Source organism: Xenopus laevis, chromosome 4S (assembly GCF_017654675.1).
Source record: "Xenopus laevis strain J_2021 chromosome 4S, Xenopus_laevis_v10.1, whole genome shotgun sequence".
NCBI lineage: Eukaryota > Metazoa > Chordata > Amphibia > Anura > Pipidae > Xenopus > Xenopus laevis.
Genome location: NC_054378.1, coordinates 121,270,708 through 121,295,304, shown reverse-complemented (window position 1 = coordinate 121,295,304; position 24,597 = coordinate 121,270,708). Strand labels below are relative to the sequence as shown.

Below are 24,597 nucleotides of genomic sequence, written 5' to 3'. Positions count from 1 at the left end.
GTGGGATAATAGTCTCTGGGAAGGGAGTGTGACTGTGGGATAGCAGGTATAGTAGGGAGAGATGGTGTCTATAGTAACAGTGGGATAATAGTCTCTGGGAAGGGAGTGTGACTGTGGGATAGCAGGTATAGTAGGGAGAGATGGTGCCTATAGTAACAGTGGGATAATAGTCTCTGGGAAGGGAGTGTGACTGTGGGATAGCAGGTATAGTAGGGAGAGATGGTGCCTATAGTAACAGTGGGATAATAGTCTCTGGGAAGGGAGTGTGACTGTGGGATAGCAGGTATAGTAGGGAGAGATGGTGCCTATAGTAACAGTGCATAATAGTCTCTGGAAAGGGAGTGTGACTGTGGGATAGCAGGTATAGTAGGGAGAGATGGTGCCTATAGTAACAGTGGATAATAGTCTCTGGGAAGGGAGTGTGACTGTGGGATAGCAGGTATAGTAGGGAGAGATGGTGTCTATAGTAACAGTGGATAATAGTCTCTGGGAAGGGAGTGTGACTGTGGGATAGCAGGTATAGTAGGGAGAGATGATGTCTATAGTAACAGTGGATAATAGTCTCTGGGAAGGGAGTGTGACTGTGGGATAGCAGGTATAGTAGGGAGAGATGGTGCCTATAGTAACAGTGGGATAATAGTCTGTGGGAAGGGACTGTGACTGTGGGATAGCAGGTATAGTAGGGAGAGATGGTGTCTATAGTAACAGTGGGATAATAGTCTCTGGGAAGGGAGTGTGACTGTGGGATAGCAGGTATAGTAGGGAGAGATGGTGCCTATAGTAACAGTGGATAATAGTCTCTGGGAAGGGAGTGTGACTGTGGGATAGCAGGTATAGTAGGGAGAGATGGTGCCTATAGTAACAGTGGATAATAGTCTCTGGGAAGGGAGTGTGACTGTGGGATAGCAGGTATAGTAGGGAGAGATGGTGTCTATAGTAACAGTGGGATAATAGTCTCTGGAAAGGGAGTGTGACTGTGGGATAGAAGGTATAGTAGGGAGAGATGGTGCCTATAGTAACAGTGGATAATAGTCTCTGGGAAGGGAGTGTGACTGTGGGATAGCAGGTATAGTAGGGAGAGATGGTGCCTATAGTAACAGTGGATAATAGTCTCTGGGAAGGGAGTGTGACTGTGGGATAGCAGGTATAGTAGGGAGAGATGGTGTCTATAGTAACAGTGGGATAATAGTCTCTGGGAAGGGAGTGTGACTGTGGGATAGCAGGTATAGTAGGGAGAGATGGTGCCTATAGTAACAGTGGGATAATAGTCTCTGGGAAGGGAGTGTGACTGTGGGATAGCAGGTATAGTAGGGAGAGATGGTGCCTATAGTAACAGTGGGATAATAGTCTCTGGGAAGGGAGTGTGACTGTGGGATAGCAGGACAATTTGTACTATTGGGAATGGTGTATAATTTCTATGCTGCTCTGTAGGCACTCAGTGAGCTATGACCCTGCTGATTGATGGGTACTTTGTATGTTTGTTTTGTGTGGTGTTCACACCCTCCAGTGCAATCCATCCCACAGGTGGACTTCCCCTCAGGCTGTGCTCTAGGAATGGATGAGTCCTGCATTATTCTACAAGAATATTTTCCATTTTTTTCTGTGTTACTGTATGTTTAAGGTCACAGGGTTTATACGAAGTTCCCATTTGATTTACTGTATGTTTGTCATATATGATAGGGTGGGCTAAGAATGCCTTGTCATTATTTAAAATATAATAGTCTTTGAAAAGATGGTGCCTATAGAACCAGTGGAATACTAGTCTCTGGGAAGGGATTGTGACTGTGGGATAGCAGGTATAGTAGGGAGAGATGGTGTCTATAGTAACAGTGGCAGGTCCGGACTGAGAATTAAAATAGGAACTGGCATTTCAGGTACACAGAGGCCCAAACAGCTCCTACTAGCCCACTAAATACTGACTTTCTATGGCACCTTATAGCAGCCCCTCTGGCATTTGCCAGAACCCACAGATTGCCAGTCCGGGCCTGAACAGTGGGATAATAGTCTCTGGGAAGGGAGTGTGACTGTGGGATAGCAGGTATAGTAGGGAGAGATGGTGTCTATAGTAACAGTGGGATAATAGTCTCTGGGAAGGGATTGTGACTGTGGGATAGCAGGTATAGTAGGGAGAGATGGTGTCTATAGTAACAGTGGATAATAGTCTCTGGGAAGGGATTGTGACTGTGGGATAGCAGGTATAGTAGGGAGAGATGGTGTCTATAGTAACAGTGGATAATAGTCTCTGGGAAGGGAGTGTGACTGTGGGATAGCAGGTATAGTAGGGACAGATGGTGTCTATAGTAACAGTGGATAATAGTCTCTGGGAAGGGAGTGTGACTGTGGGATAGCAGGTATAGTAGGGACAGATGGTGTCTATAGTAACAGTGGATAATAGTCTCTGGGAAGGGAGTGTGACTGTGGGATAGCAGGTAAAGTAGGGAGAGATGGTGTCTATAGTAACAGTGGGATAATAGTCTCTGGGAAGGGATTGTGACTGTGGGATAGCAGGTATAGTAGGGAGAGATGGTGTCTATAGTAACAGTGGATAATAGTCTCTGGGAAGGGATTGTGACTGTGGGATAGCAGGTATAGTAGGGAGAGATGGTGTCTATAGTAACAGTGGATAATAGTCTCTGGGAAGGGAGTGTGACTGTGGGATAGCAGGTATAGTAGGGACAGATGGTGTCTATAGTAACAGTGGATAATAGTCTCTGGGAAGGGAGTGTGACTGTGGGATAGCAGGTATAGTAGGGACAGATGGTGTCTATAGTAACAGTGGATAATAGTCTCTGGGAAGGGAGTGTGACTGTGGGATAGCAGGTATAGTAGGGAGAGATGGTGTCTATAGTAACAGTGGATAATAGTCTCTGGGAAGGGAGTGTGACTGTGGGATAGCAGGTATAGTAGAGAGAGATGGTGTCTATAGTAACAGTGGGATAATAGTCTCTGGGAAGGGATTGTGACTGTGGGATAGCAGGTATAGTAGGGAGAGATGGTGTCTATAGTAACAGTGGATAATAGTCTCTGGGAAGGGATTGTGACTGTGGGATAGCAGGTATAGTAGGGAGAGATGGTGTCTATAGTAACAGTGGATAATAGTCTCTGGGAAGGGAGTGTGACTGTGGGATAGCAGGTATAGTAGGGAGAGATGGTGCCTATAGTAACAGTGGATAATAGTCTCTGGGAAGGGAGTGTGACTGTGGGATAGCAGGTATAGTAGGGAGAGATGGTGTCTATAGTAACAGTGGATAATAGTCTCTGGGAAGGGAGTGTGACTGTGGGATAGCAGCTATAGTAGGCAGAGATGGTGTCTATAGTAACAGTGGATAATAGTCTCTGGGAAGGGACTGTGACTGTGGGATAGCAGGTATAGTAGGGAGAGATGGTGTCTATAGTAACAGTGGATAATAGTCTCTGGGAAGGGAGTGTGACTGTGGGATAGCAGGTATAGTAGGGAGAGATGGTGCCTATAGTAACAGTGGATAATAGTCTCTGGGAAGGGAGTGTGACTGTGGGATAGCAGGTATAGTAGGGAGAGATGGTGTCTATAGTAACAGTGGATAATAGTCTCTGGGAAGGGAGTGTGACTGTGGGATAGCAGGTATAGTAGGGAGAGATGGTGCCTATAGTAACAGTGGATAATAGTCTCTGGGAAGGGAGTGTGGCTGTGGGATAGCAGGTATAGTAGGGAGAGATGGTGCCTATAGTAACAGAGGATAATAGTCTCTGGGAAGGGATTGTGACTGTGGGATACCAGGTATAGTAGGGAGAGATGATGACAGCAAAGAAACCCAGTGCTCTTCAACATCATCCATTGTGCCATAGGTTAGATAACTCCGCTTAATTATTAATGGGGCTGTGCAAAATATATTATTGCATAATGTAACTCTCTTGTAAAATATAGTGGTATTTATTGGTTGAAAAGTCATGGAGGATCTTTGTGACTTCTAGTAACCTTTTATGCTAATACTATAGTATTTTATACAGCAAGGCTGGCAATCAGAACACAAAGGGCTAGTTTGTGTCTGTATAATTCTGGTTTATGATAGTTTAACATCACAAAAGTAAATTAATTACAGTTTATATAAGGTACAGTCTATATGTCCTCACATTGCAGGTTATATTGGCAAAGTGTTGTACACTATATCTATCCAGCCTTAGTTTCCCGGGCAGGACACAAAGCTTTCATGGGGATTGTTTTACTGTCGGAGTTAAGGTCACCATGATTTGCCTTTTTTTGCATTCCTCTATAATTCTTTCAGGCAAGCATTGCTTTGTTTGGGAACAATTGGATTCCAATGCCAGGGATACTCATATTGTTTTAATGGAGCACAGCCTAACAATCCAGCAGCAATTTTGTTTGCATTAATTTACTGGATGTTGTCCCACCCCAGGCAGATACAGTATGTGCAAGGAGAAAGCAATTGTACGACATGATGGTTTATTAAAGGGAGATGGATATTTCGGGGGTTCCAGAGCATGTGAAACTTCCAGCAATTGCATCAAAATGTACTTGGCAGGGGTTTATACTAAGGATACCATCAGTGCTCCACCTTTAACTCCCCTGGCAGAGCAGCTCAAGGTTTATACCAAGGATATAGTAATGTTTGGGCTCCACCTTTAACTCCCTTGGCAGAGCAGCTCAAGGCTTAGAGGAAGGATAGGGTAACTTCAGGGCTCCATCTTTAACTCCCCTGGTAGAGCAGCTCAAGGTTTATACCAAGGATAGGGTAACTTCAAGGCTCCACCAGAGGCGTAATTATAGAGGAAGCAGGGTCTACTTCCTCTATAGCCTTCAAATCCCCCAGACAGACATTCTTCTTTTTTTATTGACACACTCACACCGGTGCAAGCTTTTGGCGGGGGAGGGGGTTAAGAATGGGTGTGGGTTGCGGCATGCTCTTTTTACACCCCTGGACTCCACCTTCTACTCCAACCACCCCCTGCCACAGGAGCTCATGGTTTATATCAGGAATAGGTTACCTTCACGGTTCCACTCCAACCAACCACCTGCCAGAGGCGCTCAAGGTTTATACCAAGAATAGGTTTCATTTAGGTCTCTGTCTTCCACTCCAACCACTTCCCTGCTAGAGGAACTCAAGTTTTATACTAGGGATAGGAAACCTTCAGGGCTCCACCTTCCATAACAACCACCTGTCTGCTAGAGCACCTCCAGGTTTATAGTTGGGATAGGTAACTTTAGGATTCCAGCTTGAACTCCAACCAATACTATTGAAGATTTACACCAGGGATAGGTAATTTTCAGGGCTCCACCTTTCACTCCAAGCAATGCTTTGCTCAATATGTTATTTCCTTGCTTGGATTCCTTTAGGAACATCACCTTTAACCAATTACACCCCTGCCAGAGCAACTTAAGGTTTATACCAGACATAGGTAACCTTTACGGCCTCACCTTCCACTCAAACCACTCGTTTGGTGCCATAGAAAGTCAGTATTTAGTGGACTGGTGAGGGCTCTTTGGGCCTCTGTGTGGGCTGATTGGGCCTCTGTGTACCTGAAATGCCAGGGCCTATTTTGACTCTCAGTCCAGACCTGTTTGGCAGAGAAGCTCAAGGTTTACACAGGCACAAGTAACTTACAAGGCTTCACCTTCCACTACACCCACCCCTCTCCCAGAGCAGTTCACCTCTTTGGGAACCTTTCTGTACAAAACATGCCCTCAAGACCTTCTCATAGATTTTTTCAGAGGGTTACTAGAACCCACCAATTGCAACACAGCTGGTGGTTTATACCACGCAACCTTAACCATTCCAGAATTTAATGTTGTAATAATCCCAAACTTTATATATGGTCTAACACCCCATAGGCCCAAAAAAAATGTTTGCTTTGAAAGAAGTGATCTGTAAACTCTATCAGCTAAATTGTTGCTTATTGATTTGTAGCTTTGTAAATGTTATGGCATTGCCCAACTTACAACATCAGATTCCAGCATCTGGTGCAAGATAGCTATTCATAGATACTACTAGATAATACTATAGAACTTATATTGGAACCAGTTATGATCTACTGGACATGATCTGGTTAGGCTGATTAAGCAATTAGAAGCCTGCTCTTCTGTTGGCATGTACCCTAGGGTGTTCTCCAAGGCTATTGGCACTGGAAGGCGCTAGATGTAAAGCAGGTTGGGACCAAGAAGCACATAACTTGGGCTGCACAGGGCTCTCAAAATATGGCAAGTGGTACAGTTTATTTGATTAAATATAGGTGATTATCAAGTAGGATTAATGAAGACAAAGCTTTTGGCCTCTTCTATGTTCAAGTACACATGGAGCTCTGCTACAGAACTGGACTGAAATCTGGAATTAAGGGTTCAGAAAAGAAATGTGCCTAGGGGATTCCCTGGAATACTGCTAAGTGATTCTCCTTCTGTCCTCCAGTTCTAGCTTGATGGATTATAGCATGGATAGTATTTTCGGGAAGCTCGCAGTGTCTGATGTTGGAGGCGTTTACCAGGGGAGTAAAAATAATAACTGTGTCATTAGACACCAGCCTAACTTTAGCAGCCCTCTGCCGTGCCTACAATGTTTATTAGCTGCAGTTTGTTAATGTCATGTGATGCCCAATTGCTCATCAGCAAAGGGGCATCCAAACAAAATACCCATAATAACTGATGACTTATGTAACGTTTTCTTGGCACTAAACAAAATATAAAGATTGCATTTGCCTACTTAAAGAGATACTGACAGCAGAAAATATACTTTTTTGGTGTTTGTCATAATATTGTTTTTGAATGCTATTTATAATTAATATTTTGAAAATATTTTTTTTTTGTGTCAGCATCACTTTAATGCTTTGTACTCACAAATATCCTTAAATTTGCTCTAAGGTGCAACTACTTAAGGGCCCAATTACACCCTTGAGAATGTAGCAGGTACAAACTCAGAATGCGGAGTGACTGCAGTTCTGAAAATACTCTTCTAGCTGCAACCCTATTGGTGGTTGGCCAACTTGGCCAGTCTCAGCAGTGGCATCCTCTCTGGATTCCATGATGGGTCTCAACAGTGTTTCTTCTACAAGGTGGCTTCTGGGGGTCTTTGCAGAGGATGGAAAACCAACCCTTTCTTAGGGTGCTAAATATGTTCTCAGCCTAAATTCTCCTGGGCTTTTCTTAGCTGGATCTCAACACAGTTTCTGCTGCAAGGTGGCTGCTGGGGTTTTTGTAGGCACCCCTTTCTTAGGGTCTTATCCTAAGCCTCCTGGGCTTTTCTTTGCTGGGTGTCAACATGGTTTCTTCTGCTGGGGGTCTTTGGAAGGGATGAGGAACCACCCCTCTGTTTGCGTGCTAAGTATGGTCTCCTCCTAAGGCCTCCTGGGCTTTTCTTTGCTGGGTCTTAACATGTTTTTTTCTGCTGAGGGTCTTTGTAGGGGATGGTGAACCACCCCTCTGTTTGTGTGCTAAGTATGGTCTCCTCCTAAGGCCTCCTGGGCTTTTCTTTGCTGGATCTCAACATGTTTTTTTCTGCTGGGGGTCTTTGTAGGGGATGGTGAACCGCCCCTCTGTTTGCGTGCTAAGTATGGTCTCCTCCTAAGGCCTCCTGGGATTTTCTTTGCTGGGTCTCAACACAGTTTCTGCTGCAAGGTGGCTGCTTGGGGTCTTTGCCGGGGATAGAGCACCACCCTTCTTTTTGATTATCGGGTATGGTCTTACCCTAAGCCCTCCTGTTCGACCAGCAATCACTTGAGGGTTTCAGTATATGGTATCACAATCTGGTCAATGAGACGGTGGTCAATGTCTGGAGGTGCCCAGAGAGTTCTGAAGGTTGGGGAACAATGTTGGGCGGCATCAGTAAGGCCTGTTGGAAACGATTTTTTGGGTGACAAAGAGTTTATTTTGGCTAAGGTTATTTATAATTTACACCATGCTATGACCTATAAAAAAAACCATATTTTTACCCTGTACTTTGTATATTGAAGGCTTTCATTTTACTCTGGTAAGGCATCACAGTGAGATGTATTTTTTGGGAATTGTACCTGTAAATACAAACGTCCCATGCGACTGAGCTGTAAGACGTTGTATGTTACGACAGTTACAGCAATAATAAAAACTCCTGATTTTACATGGCTCCAGATCCCAAGGGATAGCCCTAGGCCTACGGCTGCTCGTTCCCCCTGATCAGTTCCCTTGCGGATGAGCATCGGGAGCTTTATACTACTGATACAGTTATAGAGAGACATGCCGGTACTTTAGCATCAAGGCCAGAAATATTAATTTGTTGCCCAGTCGAAAGCTGCCAGTGATCCCCCTGGGTTTGTTTATTTAACGTAATACTCATCACTTCTGTTTGTCCTGCTGTTCATTCTGCTGGTGTCAGCAGCTCCACATTCTGCAAAAAACACACATCGGCTTGGCCACACTCTCGCTGCCTTGCTGGAAACAGATGTTACGTGCTGTGACTTTTTCCTACTTAAAGGCATACGGATATATAATCTACTCGGGGACACATGCTACTTCTATTTGATAAGCACCCGGAAAGTAAAGTTACTAGGCTAAATCTCAATAGCACATCACTACCTACAGAGTTGGTTGGGTTCTTTAAATCCATCATTTTATGATGTGGCCAAGCTATCCATAAAATCAATGGGGAAACCAAATAATGTTTTATATTAAATTCTGGGCAAATCTGGTCTTGGTCATGTTTTAATTATGGGAGAAAAATGTAGCTGGCTGGCGTGATGTGTCCCATGCAATTAAGGTCTCCTAAATAAATCAGTGGTGTAACTAAAAGATACTGGGCCCTTCTGCAAAATATTTTTAGGGCGCCTCTAAACTTTAGGAACATGTTTGACAAACATTTGTTGAAAGGAAACCCCTATATCTCCCGGGCCCTCGAGCATAAAAGAAAATATCTGGCCAATAAATAAATAATAAACTAAAGGCCAGTTAGATGTCATGTGTGGAATCAGCATTGGACTGGGGTATCTGAGACCCACTGGGTGACCAGGGTCCACTAGGTTTTTTCCTAATATCCTGGTGGGCCAGTGTAAAGGTGGCCATACACAATAAGATCCACTCGTTTGGCGACCCTGTTGATCTTTCCTCGATATGCCCAGATACGGCAGGGTGATATTGGGTTAATCTGAACATTCGGCCCTAGGGCCAAATGATCGGATTACAATGAAGAGAATGGGTGCCGATGGGTCGAAGGACTGCATCAACTAGCCAATGTGGTCCCTGATCAACAGAAAAATCAAACCCTCCAGATCAATTTCTGGCTAATTTTTGGCCTGATATCATTTGGGGGGACCCATCGTAAGACCCCATACACTGGCAGATAAACTGCAGAATTAGTCTAAAGAACAGATATCGGCAGCTTTAATCTGCCTGTGTATCACAGAGAACTAAAGCCTAACTAAAGAAGTAGCTAGAAATGTTGTACATGATGTTTTGTGCTTAACCAGCCCAAGGCAACCATAGCCCTTTAGCAGTAAAGATCTGTGTCTCCAAAGATGCCCCAGTAGCTCCCCATCTTCTTTTCTGCTGATTCACTGCACATGCTCTGTGCTGCTGTCACTTACTGAGCTTAGGGACCCACTCACAATATACAGTACACATAGAATAGAAATGTCACAATATAAGGCTGATTAGTAATTAATACAGATAATTACTACATGGCAGCACAGAAACCAGTGCAATTAGCATCAGAATTTAATAATCAGCAAACCTGTAGCATCAGCTTATATTACAGCCAGGGAAGCTCATTTTCTGCTGGATAATTAGTGACGAGCCCTAAGCTTAGCTTCTCAACAGCCAATCAGAGCCCACTGAGCATGTGAGTGTCACAGACACTTTCCAAGATGGTGACCCCCTGTGACAAGTTTGAAGTCCTGGATCATTGCTGCTATTGACAAGTTGAAACTTTAGCCTCATGCAATACGTTTATTACATAAAATATGACATTTTTAGCCACATTCATTTTTAGGAATTAGTTCTCTTTTAACTGTGTGTGGGTCAGACTAGGCCAGCAGTACACTGGGAAAAACCACAGCTCCTTGTGGGTCCTGCCAGGGTCGGACTGGACGTTGGGGGGCCCACCGGGTTACAAACCTCCGGGGGCCCCCGCGCACGCATGTGCACATGTCGCGAATGCCGTTGCACGGCACTGCAATTCGTTTTTGTAAGGGGCAGGCAGATCGGGAGAGGGGGTCTGGTCCTGCTGACCCAGACCCGCTCCTGCTGAAAACCTGGGTGCTGCACCCTGACCTCCCCTGCAACAAGGCATGCGCTGGGGGAGAGGCGGGTGGTAGGATGGGGGGCCCAGACCTGGACTGGCAATCTGTGGGTTCTGGCAAATGCCAGAGGGACTGCTATAAGGTGCCATAGAAAGTCACTATTTAGTGGGCTGGTGGTGGCTGTTTGGGTCTCTGTGTACCTGAAATGCCAGGGCCTATTTTAATTCTCAGTCCGGACCTGGGGGGGGCCCTAAAATGATATAAGCTTATCAGGCCCGGACTGGCAATCTGTGGGTTCTGGCAAATGCCAGAGGGGCTGCTATAAGGTCCCATAGAAAGTCAGTATTTAGTGGGCTAATAGGGGCTGTGTTGGGCCTCTGTGTGGGCTTATTGGGCCTCTGTGTACCTGAAATGGCAGGACCTGTTTTAATTCTCAGTCCAGACCTGCTTACAGTGATCAATACTGAGGTACCTTGAAGTTACTGGGTCCCACAGAAAAAAACACTTTAGGCTTCCTAAACTGAGGCAAAGAGACATGTTCTATAAAGATATAATAAAGCTGTTTATCAGTCAGTGTCCTACTGGGCAAGTCCAAGCTGCTAGCAGTTGCTGTGCCGTGGGCCTGATTCCCGCAATGGAGAATAAAGCCACTTCTTTCCTCAACACCCTTTATCCAGAATAACCGCTGACTAAGAATGATTAATGCCCTGTATAGTCTAATGCATATTCTCCATGAGCGCGGCACGTTGCTTAATGCTTCCTATTTATAGCTTTGTCCATTTGTAACCTTCTGCGAGTTGCTCCACACCCCTGACAGTGATTTGTACGGGGGGGGGGGGGGGTCTCGCTTTGCTGTAATGCTGGGACACATTGCCTTGTGTGTTGACTGTTGATCCAGATGTGTCCACTGGCCCCGTATTGCAAAACTGCCCCGTTCCATCTGTTTGTGTTTCTTTGTACTCGATCGTTCCAGGAACTGCTGCCCAACCGCCCGAGGCTGATAAAGATACAAGGGCTGTGGTCTGGCTGAACCGCACTAATGTGTGCAGGAACCTGTAGTGTCATCTCTAGAAGGTGATTTACATTCATTTTACATTTATTTTTATAACACCAATATATTCCGCAGAGATTACACATCTTTCCCTCCCCCTGTGAGTTTACAATCTAAAGCCCCTATCTCTCGCACTCTCCTGAACTTCGGGAAATAAAAACCACTCATGTCATTCTTGTACTTTATATGCACTACGTATTGCTTGTGAAACAGTAGAACTGGGAAAGCATAAGGGGTAAGCGAATGGGTTACACAATTAGTGGCTCTATAATTAGCAAGCGAGCTTGCCCTGAAGCAAGATGGCAGCTCCTGTTTCTTTAGATTCATGGGAACAATATTCTATGAACACAATAAGCTGCTTTCTCTTATGATTTCTGGGCCGACCACTGCTCTGTAATAGAATAGCCTATTGTTAGCAACTTTCCAATTGGTCTTCATTTTTTGTAATTTTTTTTTTAAAATAGTTGTCATCCTCTATTGTATCTTTCCAGCTAAAAAGAGTTTACAATCTAAAGGTTTTATTTTTTATTGTTCATTGTTATTACTTATCTTCCAAGGCAAGCCGCTCCTATCCAGCCTCACATTCGCACCGCTGCCTGGTTGCTAGGGTCAACTGAACCCTTGCAATAAATTAAATATATATTTATAATCAGAGTGCTGGTAACACCTGCCAGTAGTACAACAGCAAATGCTCCATATCTTGACCCCAGGGGTGCAATTTTGATCTCTATAACACTTGTGCCTCTATCACTTGTACCAAGGTCAGACTGGGTGGCCCGTGACCCACCAGGACTGCTATCTCAGGGGCCCCTCATCTCTGCCGCAAAGCCCCCCCCCTTAGGGTTGCCAACTTTTCTGCCAGTGGAGACTGGGAAGGGGGCAGGGCCGTGACGCGACGGGAGGCGGGCCATGACATCAGCATGACGATCGGCAATTGGCTGATTGCAGTCAATCATAGGGAATACTGCCCAGTTTACTTAATTTGGAAAACCGGGCAGGAAGTTTTGACCCAGGCAGCCCTTCAAATTACTGACCGTTCTGGTCAAAACCGGGCAGGTGGCAATCCTACCCCCTCTGCACCCCTGCTTTACTCCCCCAGTGCATGAATGCAGGGTCGGACTGGGGGGCCCGGGGCCCACTGGGACTCCTGTCCAGGTCCGCTGTTCAGGGACCCCCTCCAGACCCCCTACTGTGACGCTGGGCATGTGCGAAAGGAGCTGTGCGCATGCACAAACGGCAATGTGCACAGCAATTTTTTTTTTTGTAGGGCCAGGAGATCGGGAGAGGGGGTCCGGCCCAGCAGGGGCCTATGGGGTCAGGTTTTTTCCTGGTTTCCTGCCGGGCCAGTCCGACCCTGCATGCATGTCCGTACCTTTTTTTACTACTGGGCCCAAAGAGGGAGGTCAGGGGCAGCAAGTGAAGGGTGTGGATCTGGGCTGGTCCAGTCCACGAGAGCTGGTGCCCACCGGGTTTTTCCCGTTGTCCCGCCGACCCAGTCCAACCCTGACTGGTACCACTAGTTATCTGAAGCCAAGCCCCCCTCTTCCGAAGCCTATTCACGTGGTTCCCTTCTTCTTGGAATTTATTATCATGCCTCTTTCATTAACTCCTGCAGTTCTTCGTTAAATGACAGAAATGTGAATTCATTAAGGATCACATGTCTGTTAAGAAAGGATTCGCTTCTGTTACATCATGTGATTTACAAAAAAAACCACAATGACACTGGGCTTCTCTTATTAGCCCTTTTCTGGGATTCCCCTTGTGAGACGGGGAGCGGAGTCCGGCCGTGCAGCTCTACATGAGCTTTATGGTGTTTCCAGTGGAAAATCTCCTTTATTTAGCAGCAGTCACATGTTGTCGCTGAACATCACTGCACTGAAAGAGGAAATGTCATCCTATATACTAACCGAAGGCCTATCTATGTCCCGAGTGGAGGGGAGGCAGATGCGCACGCAACTTCGGTTAGGATCTATGAGATGCGCGCGCAACTTCAGCCGAAAGACATAGATGCGGCCTTCGATTAGCAGATGTGCTGGAAGGTTAGGATCAGAACAGGTTAGGATCGGGGAGGCAGATGCGCTGGAAGGTTAGGATCTAGGGAGGCAGATGCGCTCACCGTCTCCTTCTGCCTCCCGCCGCCTCTTCTTTCCTGCTCACTCAGGCGGCGACCGCTGGAAGGTTAGGATCTAGGGAGGCAGATGCGCTCACCGTCACACTAGGGGAACCGGTTGCGTACCTGCACGAAAGTCTGTATAAGCGTCGGCCATCTTGCTACTCCTCTGCGACTTTGTCATCCGCCCACTGCCAAATCCGCCCACTAAAGTCTGTATAAGCGTCGGCCATCTTGCTACTCCTCTGCGAGTTTGTCATCCGCCCACTAAAGTCTGTATAAGCGTCGGCCATCTTGCTACTCCTTTGCAAGTTTGTCTAATGGCGGCGCTAGCGTCACTCTAGGAGGGGAACCGGTTGCGTACCTGCACGAAAGTCTGTATAAGCGTCGGCCATCTTGCTACTCCTCTGCGACTTTGTCATCCGCCCACTGCCAAATCCGCCCACTAAAGTCTGTATAAGCGTCGGCCATCTTGCTACTCCTCTGCGAGTTTGTCATCCGCCCACTAAAGTCTGTATAAGCGTCGGCCATCTTGCTACTCCTTTGCAAGTTTGTCTAATGGCGGCGCTAGCGTCACTCTAGGAGGGGAACCGGTTGCGTACCTGCGTGGGTGGCCATTTTTAGCAACTGACTGTATTTAGTACTGACTGTATTGATTCTGAAGACGAAAGTGAGAAACTTAACTTCCCATTAGAATATTTAAACACTATCAACAATGCTGGATTACCACAACACAATCTTATACTCAAAGTAGGAACAATAGTCATGCTGTTAAGAAACCTTAAGGGTAGGGGCACACGGCGCGATTTCGCCGCGATTCTGCGCTAAGCGAGTTGTCGCTGCGTTTTTAAGCCGAAATAGCTTTGCTAACTTTGGCGCTGGCGTCAATGCAAATCGCGGCGAAATCGCTGCGCTAATTCACACGCGGCGATTCGTTTTCTATTGTCGTCCGAAGTTGCCTCGCTGAGCGTTTCCGGGCGACAGTAGAAAAAGAATCGCCGCGTGTGAATTAGCGCAGCGATTTCGCCGCGATTTGCATTGACGCCAGCGCCAAAGTTAGCAAAGCTATTTCGGCTTAAAAAACGCAGCGACAACTCGCCCAGCGCAGAATCGCGGCGAAATCGCGCCGTGTGCCCCTACCCTAACACTAAGCAAGGTTTATGTAACGGTACACGGTTGGTTGTGAAGAGCATGAGACAAAATGTTATCAAGGCAGAAGTGCTTACAGGATCCCATAGCGGTGATACTGTTTTGATTCCCAGAATTGACCTTACCAGTTCTGACCAGGAATTACCTTTTAAACTTAAACGACGACAATTCCCCATTAAGGCTGCATTTGCCATGACAATCAACAAATCACAAGGACAAACATTGGATAAAGTCGGCATTTACCTATCTGAGCCTGTGTTTGGTCATGGTCAACTTTATGTTGCATTTTCAAGAGTGCAGCATTCATCTGATGTTAAAGTCAAGATTTTAAGTACAGCTCACCAGGGAGAACTCATTCAAGGACAGGAGAACATTTTCACAAAAAATGTTGTTTATAAAGAAATTTTTCAGTAACACTTTACTACCAATAAACTCAAAATTTAAGAATTCTAATAGCAGATAGGTAATAACAAGCAATAGGCACAGATTCACTCTACATCCCCACAAATTAGCGTCGCCAGTTGCTGCCTGGGGATGCCGAGTGAATCAGCACCCATCGCATTTTGCTGCCTCACTGTTGTTACCATTCTTTCATTAACGATTCTTTAGAGAATCGGGGGTTTACTGGTTTTGGAGAAAAGAAGACTTTTAAAATGTATCATATTTGATCTGCCGCATACCCCTTTTTTTTCTTATGGCGATTTTTTTGTCTTAGCGGCAATTTTGTCTTGGCGACTTTTTTATCGAGGTTAAATTTCCCACGGTGGATTTTAAAGAATTGGGCTGTGTCCAGGGTTATGCAGTAACAAATATGTCATTTGTCATATATCATGTGATAATACTGGTTGAAGCAGCATCTTAGTATTAAACCCTCCTGTTGCATTCGGGCTTCATTTTTTGGTTTTTATTCAACAGCTCTCCAGTAAGCAATCTCAGAAATTTGGTTGCTAGGGTCCAAATGACCCCAGCAACCATGCATTGATTTGAATAAGAGACTGGAATATGAATAGTAGAGGGCCTGAATAGAAATATGAGTATTAAAAAGTAGCAATAACAGTAAATGTGTAACCTTACAGAGCATTTGTTTTTTTTTTGTTTTTTTAGGTGGGGTCAGTGACCCCCATTTGAAAGCTGTTAAGAGTCAGAAGAAGAACGCAAATAATTCAAAAACTATAAAAAGTAAAAAAGAAGGCCAATTGAAAAGTTGGCCATTGTATAACGCAGTAAAAATTATCTTTAGGACAGAGACACACGCTGCTATTTCAGGAGACTAGTCGCCCAGCGACAAATCGCTTCTTCTTCTGGCGACTAATATCCCCGAACTGCCTTCCCGCCGGCTAGAATATAAATTGCCGGGATGGAACTCGGAATGCTTTGTTTTCCGAAGTCGCCCGAAGTTGCCTCGCAAGGAAATTTTGGACAACTTCAGAAAGCCGAATTCATCCAAGTGCCATCCCGCCAGCCATTTACAGTACATTCTAGCCGGAAGGCAGTTCGGGGAGATTAGTCGCCCGAAGAAGAAGAAGAAATGTCCCGAAATAGAAGCATGTGTATCTGCCCTACAGATGAGCCACCCCTGTAAAACAGCCCATAACGGTTCAGGTTTATTAGGTGCTGTCGACCTGAGCTAGCAATCACAGAGAAACCAATAAACTAGGACAATTATTGTCCTTGTTCAATTTCCTGTTTTTCACGGGACAGACCCGATTTTGACAAGCTCAACCAGCAGTCCCAATTGTTACTGAAATTTCTCGACTTTCTCTTTGATCTCCTGCACTGAACTTAATTGGCTTTTGGCAGAGAGCACAAAATACATGGCAGGTGCACTTATATACAATTGTAACAATTTAAGATAAGCAAAGATGCAATTGTAACAATTTAAGATAAACAGGTCTCTTGGGGAAACTGCGACTTGCAGCTTAAAGGGCAATTCACCTTCATTAGCAAAACTGTAATAACACATAAAAACCACAGAAATGTGTTCAAACTTTCATAACCTGCCAAATTTTGTAAAATGAACATGGTAATTAGGGGGTGTGGCCACAACAATCTTTTTGTCCCTCTTTTTATTTCCAAAATGTTGGGAGGTATGTTGCTTTTTATATATCCCAGCCCAACAGTGTTATCTTTACTCCATGCGTATGATGAAACACCTTATTCACAATATATTTCTATTCCCTGGTCAATGTTATTCTCATATAATCCCTATATCTGGTTATTACGTGATTATGTCTTTGTAATATATTTACCTATTGCATCTTGGAAAACGTATGATTAAATATAGAACTGAATGAGTATAAATCGACCTTCGTCCCCATTTGCTAGTTATGTAGAAACATTCCAATACGTATGTATTTGTTATCAGCTGAATGTAAATATACTCAGGGCTATAAAACGTAACACTGCTCAGTTGAGATAAGCACAGTGCTGCTCAATAGTATTATTTATAGCATGAAATAGACATTCCATTGTATGTGCAAGAGGCAGCATATAGAATGCAGGGCAGCATTTGTCTGTGTGGGTTTCCTTTCATTATGCAATAAACTGATGGTTTGGGTGGAGTTCCCCTTTAAATAAACCACACAGAACAAAGTTAAAAAATGAACATTACACTATAAGGTACATAATATAATATTACAAACAATTACATTTTTACTAAATAATACATTACATATAAATGTTATGGTCATGGAACAGGCTTCTAATATCCTTATCATTTACAGTAGGGGGTACATTATCCCTTATAATACATGAGTGATACTCAGAGTTCCCTGTATAACTCAGCCTGCAGCCTTGTGCCTTTATATGGTCACAGAACAACCCCTCAGTGACTTCTAATATCCTTATCATTTACAGTAGGGGGTACATTATCCCTTATAATACATGAGTGATACTCAGAGTTCCCTGTATAACTCAGCCTGCAGCCTTGTGCCTTTATATGGTCACAGAACAACCCCTCAGTGACTTCTAATATCCTTATCATTTACAGTAGGGGGTACATTATCCCTTATAATACATGAGTGATACTCAGAGTTCCCTGTATAACTCAGCCTGCAGCCTTGTGCCTTTATATGGTCACAGAACAACCCCTCAGTGACTTCTAATATCCTTATCATTTACAGTAGGGGGTACATTATCCCTTATAATACACAAGTGATACTCAGAGTTCCCTGTATAACTCAGCCTGCAGCCTTGTGCCTTTATATGGTCACAGAACAACCCCTCAGTGACTTCTAATATCCTTATCATTTATAGTAGGGGGTACATTATCCCTTATAATACATGATTGATACTCAGAGTTCCCTGTATAACTCAGCCTGCAGCCTTGTGCCTTTATATGGTCACAGAACCCCTCAGTGACTTCTAATATCCTTATCATTTACAGTAGGGGGTACATTATCCCTTATAATACATGATTGATACTCAGAGTTCCCTGTATAACTCAGCCTGCAGCCTTGTGCCTTTATATGGTCACAGAACAACCCCTCAGTAACTTCTAATATCCTTATCATTTACAGTAGGGGGTACATTATCCCTTATAATACATGAGTGATACTCAGAGTTCCCTTCGGACTCCCATTGACTTTAACACCAGCGTCAATATTGATGCGGGTGGCAAAATTCACATTTCGTACGTGTTCGCAGGAAATTAGCGAATTTTTTGGCAAAACTGGACAAATTCGCCCATCACTACTGGCACAACAGTAGGGAGAACAACTAAATGGATGGAAAGTCATTATTGGTGGCAGATTAGTTGAGAATGGGAGGTTCTGCGATAGTGAACTACCCCTTTAATCCTAAAATTCTAGGGATCGTAGCTGTTGCTGAGCTGGCAAGTGAATGTCTAGTTGAACCAGTTGCAATCACATTCTCACCTATGGAGGACACATTGTATCTGCCAACGATTTCTCTTTATCTCATCATTATCTTAATTCCCTGATTTACTGTCCATTTTCAGTCTGGAATGGTAAAAGTTAACTCTTGCCATGCTGACATACTGCTCTATAGAGAATGTGTTGCCAAGAAACATGACTGAGGCTTCAACCTGAGGGCCCTTCTGCCATATATTACTATATTATATAATATATCCCTGTATAGAAAACATCCTCCTCCTCCTCCGTTAAACATGCTCAGCTCATATAATAACCTTTTATCCAGAATGCTCTGGTTTTCTGGATAATGGATCTTTCTGCAATTTGGATCTTCATACCTTAAGTCTACTAGAAAATCATGTAAACATTAAATAAACCCAATAGGCTGGTGTTGCTTCCAATAAGGATTAATTCTATCTTAGTTGGGATCTTGGTACAAGCTACTGTTTTATTATTACAGAGAAATCATTATTCAAAATTTGGATTATTTGGATAAAATGGAGTCTATGGGAGACAGCCTTTCCTTAATTTGGAGCTTTCTGGATAACAGGCTTCCGGAAAATGGATCCCACAACTGTATATAAATAAATTTATATATATAATACAAGTGTAAAAACCCATGGATAGTGTCCAAAGGGGTGGTTCACCCTTAAGTTAACATTTAGTATGATATAGAACGGCTAATTCTAAGCAACGTTGCAACTGGCCTTCATTTTTTATTCTGTATAGTTTTTGAATTATTTGCCTTCTGGGGTCACTGACCCCATCTAAGAACAAATGCTCTGTAAAACTTCAAATTTATTTTTATTGCTACTTCTTATTATTATTAATTGTCTTTCTATTCAGGTGTCTCTTCTTCATTTTCCAGTCTCTTATTCGAATCAGTGCATGGTTGCTAGGGTCATTTGGACTCTAACAACCAGATTGCTAAAATTACAAACTGGAGAGCTGCTGAATAAAATGCTAAATAACTCAAAAACCACAAATAATAAACAATGAAAACCAAATGCAAATTATCTTAACATATCACTCACTCCTCATATTAAGGGGGTTATTTATTAAACTCCGAATTCAAAAATCCCGAAAAATGTGTGTTTTTTTCTTCATAAAATCGGACTTTTAAAAAATCACAAATTTTTCTGAATTTATTAAACCCTGACGATGGAAAAGTCTGAATCAGAAAATCCGGCATCTGTCGAGGTTGCATATAAGTTAATGGGAGAAGTCCCAATGATTTTTTTTGATGTGCGCTGGGTTTTGTGCCTTACCCTGAAGTTTTTGGGCAAAAAGCATAAGAAATCTGAGTTTTCAGGTGAAAAATCTGAAAAAATCGTGAAAATCTGATTTTTTTCCCCGCAAAGCAAATTGTGGGGAAAATATAATAATAAATAAGCATAAAAAACCAGAGTGGATTTGATCAGAGTTTGCAGCAGAAAATGTTGAGATAAAATCAGACTTTAATAAATAACCCCCTAAATGTTGATTTAAAGTGGAACAAGCCCTTTAAATTTCGAGTACTAACAATAATTAATAACTAAAAATAATGCTTTTCTGCAGTCTCAGAGTAGAAATATGAAAGTCTGAGTAGAAACAATGGGCAGTCAGAAGGAACGCGAGGGCAATGACAGTACCAGGCCGTACAAGGAATAGGAATACAGAACAGGACTATTGGCTGCAAGAGACGATTATTCATGATGAGACAAAATCTGTTCAGTTGTCTATTAAGAAGCACATCAATTATTATTGCCTAAAGATCACTTGATTAATGCCCTGATTTCTGTCCCAAATATCTGCTGCAGCGACTGTAGCGCCTCACACGGTCTCAACTTATTTCTACAGAGTCACGATGGAATTTAGTGTTATTTTGCCTTTTTAGCCGGAATAGTAAGGGGTCAGCGGATCTGCTGGGAACGGGGCAGATTCCACCCAGGCATGGAGGGTTGATCCATTCTACAGACATTTCTATCCAGTCATTGGCCAAATGGATTTCTGAACAGTTCTGTCACCCTTTTTACATGTTGGGGCAACTGCAGAACAAGCACTGTAGCCTAACTGGCCAATGGTCTACTACTGGCTCACCATAAGCTTACTTAAAACAGATTACCCACAGCTCTCCTATTATGTTGTTATTTACTAATAAAATGCCAGAAGGAGAGTGGCCTAACAATCAAGAGGGCATAGTACACTGGATAGAACTAGTACACTAAACTCTTTATAGCAGAGGCAACTGCATGGTTATTTCTTTTTACTTAGCACAATTCTGTAGCAACAGCTCCTTAAGTTTGCTCTCAGTCTGCATAATAACTGCTGTAATAAACAGAATTTAGATAACGACCCCTAACTTTGCTAATAGTCTGTACAGAGAAATATCAAAATACTATGCCAGATTAGGCAATCCCTGTACTAAGCACAATTCAGTAGGAACAGTCCCTAAATTTGCTCATAGTCTGTACAGAGAGATCCCATAAAACTATGGAAGCATAGGTATTCCCTGTACTAAGCACAATTCAGCAGGAACAGCCCCTAAGTTTACTCATAGCCTGTAACGAGAGATCCCATAAAACTATGGCAGCATAGGTATTCCCTGTACTAAGCACAATTCAGCAGGAACAGCCCCTACGTTGCTCATAGTCTGTACAGAGAGATCCCATAAATCTATGGCAGCATAGGTATTCCCTGTACTAAGCACAATTCAGCAGGAACAGTCCCCTAAGTTTGTTCATAGTCTGTACAGAGAGATCCCATAAAACTATGGCAGCATAGGTATTCCCTGTACTAAGCACAATTCAGCAGGAACAGTCCCTAAATTTGCTCATAGTCTGTACAGAGAGATCCCATAAAACTATGGCAGCATAGGTATTCCCCTGTAGTAAGCACAATTCAGCAGGAACAGCCATTAAGTTTGCTCATAGTCTGTACAGAGAGATCCCATAAAACTATGGCAGCATAGGTATTCCCCTGTACTAAGCACAATTCAGCAGGAACAGCCCCTAAATTTGCTCATAGTCTGTACACAGAGATCCCATAAATCGATCCCCTGTACTAAGCACAATTCTGCAGGAACCGAGATTTCACTTTTTGCTCATTCAAATCTGAAAACAAAAACATTGCCTTGCCCCAAGAAACTGAAGCTATCTGGATGGCTAATCTCAGGCATTCAGAAGATAAACTAAGGATGGGGCTGAGCAAGCGACAGTTTAAAGATTGAGATAAGGCAACACCGTGGGAGCATGGAATGTGACAATGGCCTTCAAAGCCGGCTAAATCATTCAGGAAAATAACACCTCACCTTTTATTATAGCTTTGATATTTTCCAACAGCCTGACACTATTCTATGCATAGATATGGGTTTGGGTCATAAATGGGTTGTGTCCTGGAGTTCAATTGGGAAGACGAGAATGTTTCACAAGTCGCACCAGACTCCCACAAACCTTTTCCTTCTTTGCATTTTATTGTTGCCTAATCAAACTATATATTGTTTCAATTCTAACAGAGAGATGTGAGAGCTTTATATCCAGTTTCACGTCCCCTTCCCTTCCGCAGCCATTGCAGAATTAAGGGAGGAGTTATCAGCAGATTTTATTTACACATATGTCTATGCCATGTGCTAGTTTTTCCAGGAAACTAGTTAGAGGGGGACTATCACTAATATAAACTCAACTGCAGTGGTTGTTTAATAATAGTCTTTATTATTGAGTTTCTCAACCTAACTTATTTCCCTACTGCAACCAACACACTCATGCTGTGAGTCACTGACAGATCTCTCCTGCTGTAATTGGCTGATTCCAGCAATTAGCAGTGCTACTATTGATGCACAGCATGGTGCATACGTAATAATGTTAAAGGGATTCTGTCGTGATTTTTATGGTGTCATTTTTATTTCTAAATTACATTGTTTACACTGCAAATAATTCCTAACCCAACAAGTGTATGTTTTTTAGTTGTAATATTGGTGTGTAGGTGCATCTCAGGTACTACTCAATGTAACTGAAGGAATTGCAGTGGGACATGGATTTTTTCCTACTGAGTGCTGTTCTTATACCTACCAGGGAGCTGTTATCTGGTTACCTTCCCATTGTTCTGCTGATGGGCTGCTGGAGGGGGGAGGGTGGTGATATCACTCCAACTTGCAGTTCAGCAGTAAAGAGTGACTGAAGTTTATCAGAGCACAAGTTACATGACTAGGGGCACCTGGGAAACTGATAATATGTCTAGCCTCATGTCAGATTTCAAAATTAAATAGAAAAAAAAATCTGTTTGCTCTTTTTAAAAAACGGATTTCAGCGCAGAAGTCTACTGGAGCAGCGCTATTAACTGATGCATTTTGTACATTTTGCAGTTCAAAGGTAGCAATAACTTGGCCTTCACATGCCAAAGTAGATTAGTCCCTGTGTGAATACATTACTGAATGTGTTTATTTTAAGAAAAGGCAAACCAACCATAGCTCTAATTAAGATACCCTCCTGTATAAAAGCCAAATCTCATTTAAAGCCCTAGGGGCAAATTTACTAAGTGCTGAAAATTTACCAGCGATGGCTGTGCAGGCAGCGCAAACAGTTCGTCAGGCGAAAATTCGCTCAGACAATGCTAATTCACTATCATGCAAGGTTGCGTCCAGGGCGCCGAACGCTGGCGAAGTTGCACTAGTGTTAATTCGGCAAGCAGAGCAAAGTTGCGATAGCGTTGGCTAATTTGAATACGGCAGGTTAAAGTTGAATGGACGTATATGTTGCAGCAAATACATTACACTACACAAGCCCAGGGAACCTTAATAAAATAAAATAAAGTTGTTATATTGCCCTATACATGAGCCCACTGTATAGTTTATGTGCCATATGCTAGGAAATGTAGGGGGGAAGCCGGGTACCCCAAAGTCCTATTTACTCTATTGCCTGGTCTGAGGTGGCGAAGGCAAGTCTGGCGCAAGAGGTAACGTTCAGTAAAATCCGCATCTTAGTGAATTTGCGTAGTTACGTCCCTTTACTAGAGCGCAAGTTCGCCTGGCGAGTGAGTGCGAATGAGCATCAGCGTCAGTCTCCTTCGCTACCGAAATGACGTCACGCTGGCGAATTTTCTCCAACGTTAGTCACTTCGCCCTTTAGTAAATTTGCCCCCTAGACTTCTGTATATGTTTGGATGTCACGGGAGAGATTCTAATTCCCATCAGAACCTCTAATGTTCAGACCCGACTCCTACAGTTTGAGTCACAGTTACCAGCATAATCCCCCCTCCAACCTGAGCTGCCTGTATACAGCATGAATCAGTTTATTACACAGACTGGCTCATTCCCTTTCCTTCTGGAACGAGCAACAGACTCATGCTGCGTGTCCTGGGTACGTGACATAAGCCATTTGGCCAAAACATTTTAAATTGCCAACGCTAAAGGTAAACTATATTACAATTTATAATACAAAACATGGAGGAAAATAATAGTTACTAGTCTTTGGTATGATGTATAAAATATATTACTATGTATATCGAACCCTTTTAGTATTTTACATCCAAATTACTTTTTATTTTTAATAATATATTGGTAGTAGTTGCCTTTAAACCAAACAAGGAGTTTATTCCTATACTGTATATCACTACCCCTTTTCTGCTGTAGTTTATGCTGCTGTGTCGGAGGTACATCATTTTGGAATGACAGGGCTAACCCCCACCCCAGTTCTCAGAAAGGCGAAAGGATTAATTTCAGTGACGTGGCTGCTTGGCCCATTCATGTGTAACTGAAAGTGACAAGGGATGTTTTCCCAAATCCCAATAAAGCACAAGAATATTGTGTTACCCACACGTGTATCAGCAGGTCAAAGAAGCTGCCATGCTGTTCTCCCCTTATCATCGCAAAACTATTTTTATCCAGTAGGGAAAGTGCCTTATTGATCATATTAGAGACATATTAGACTCAAATATGTCTCTAATATGATCAATAAGGCACTTTCCCTAGCAGCGCTATTAACTGATTCATTTTGAAAAAAATGTTTTTCCCCATGAAAGTATCCCTTTTTAAAACATCAGCGTTGGTGCAGGGCAAAGTGGGGCTGCATCGCTAATGCAATCAGCACAATAGCGCCCTCTACAATAGTAGATCCAGATTTCCGGGTAGAATTTAGAAATTTGGCTCTTAACGTTACAAGAGGCGGCTTTTTGCCGCCCTTTGTAACTGGCTTCTTGCTGCTGCTGGAGCGGCCTTGGCAGGACTGTGACTACTAATCCTATCTCATATA

At 43.3% G+C, this 24,597-nt stretch overlaps 1 protein-coding gene across 5 annotated transcripts in view; it reads left to right on the top strand.

Moving 5' to 3' along the window:
* mitf.S (melanocyte inducing transcription factor S homeolog) overlaps positions 1-24,597 on the top strand; it is a 163,943-nt gene that overhangs the window by 701 nt on the left and 138,645 nt on the right. The gene's annotated exons all lie outside the window — the stretch shown is intronic.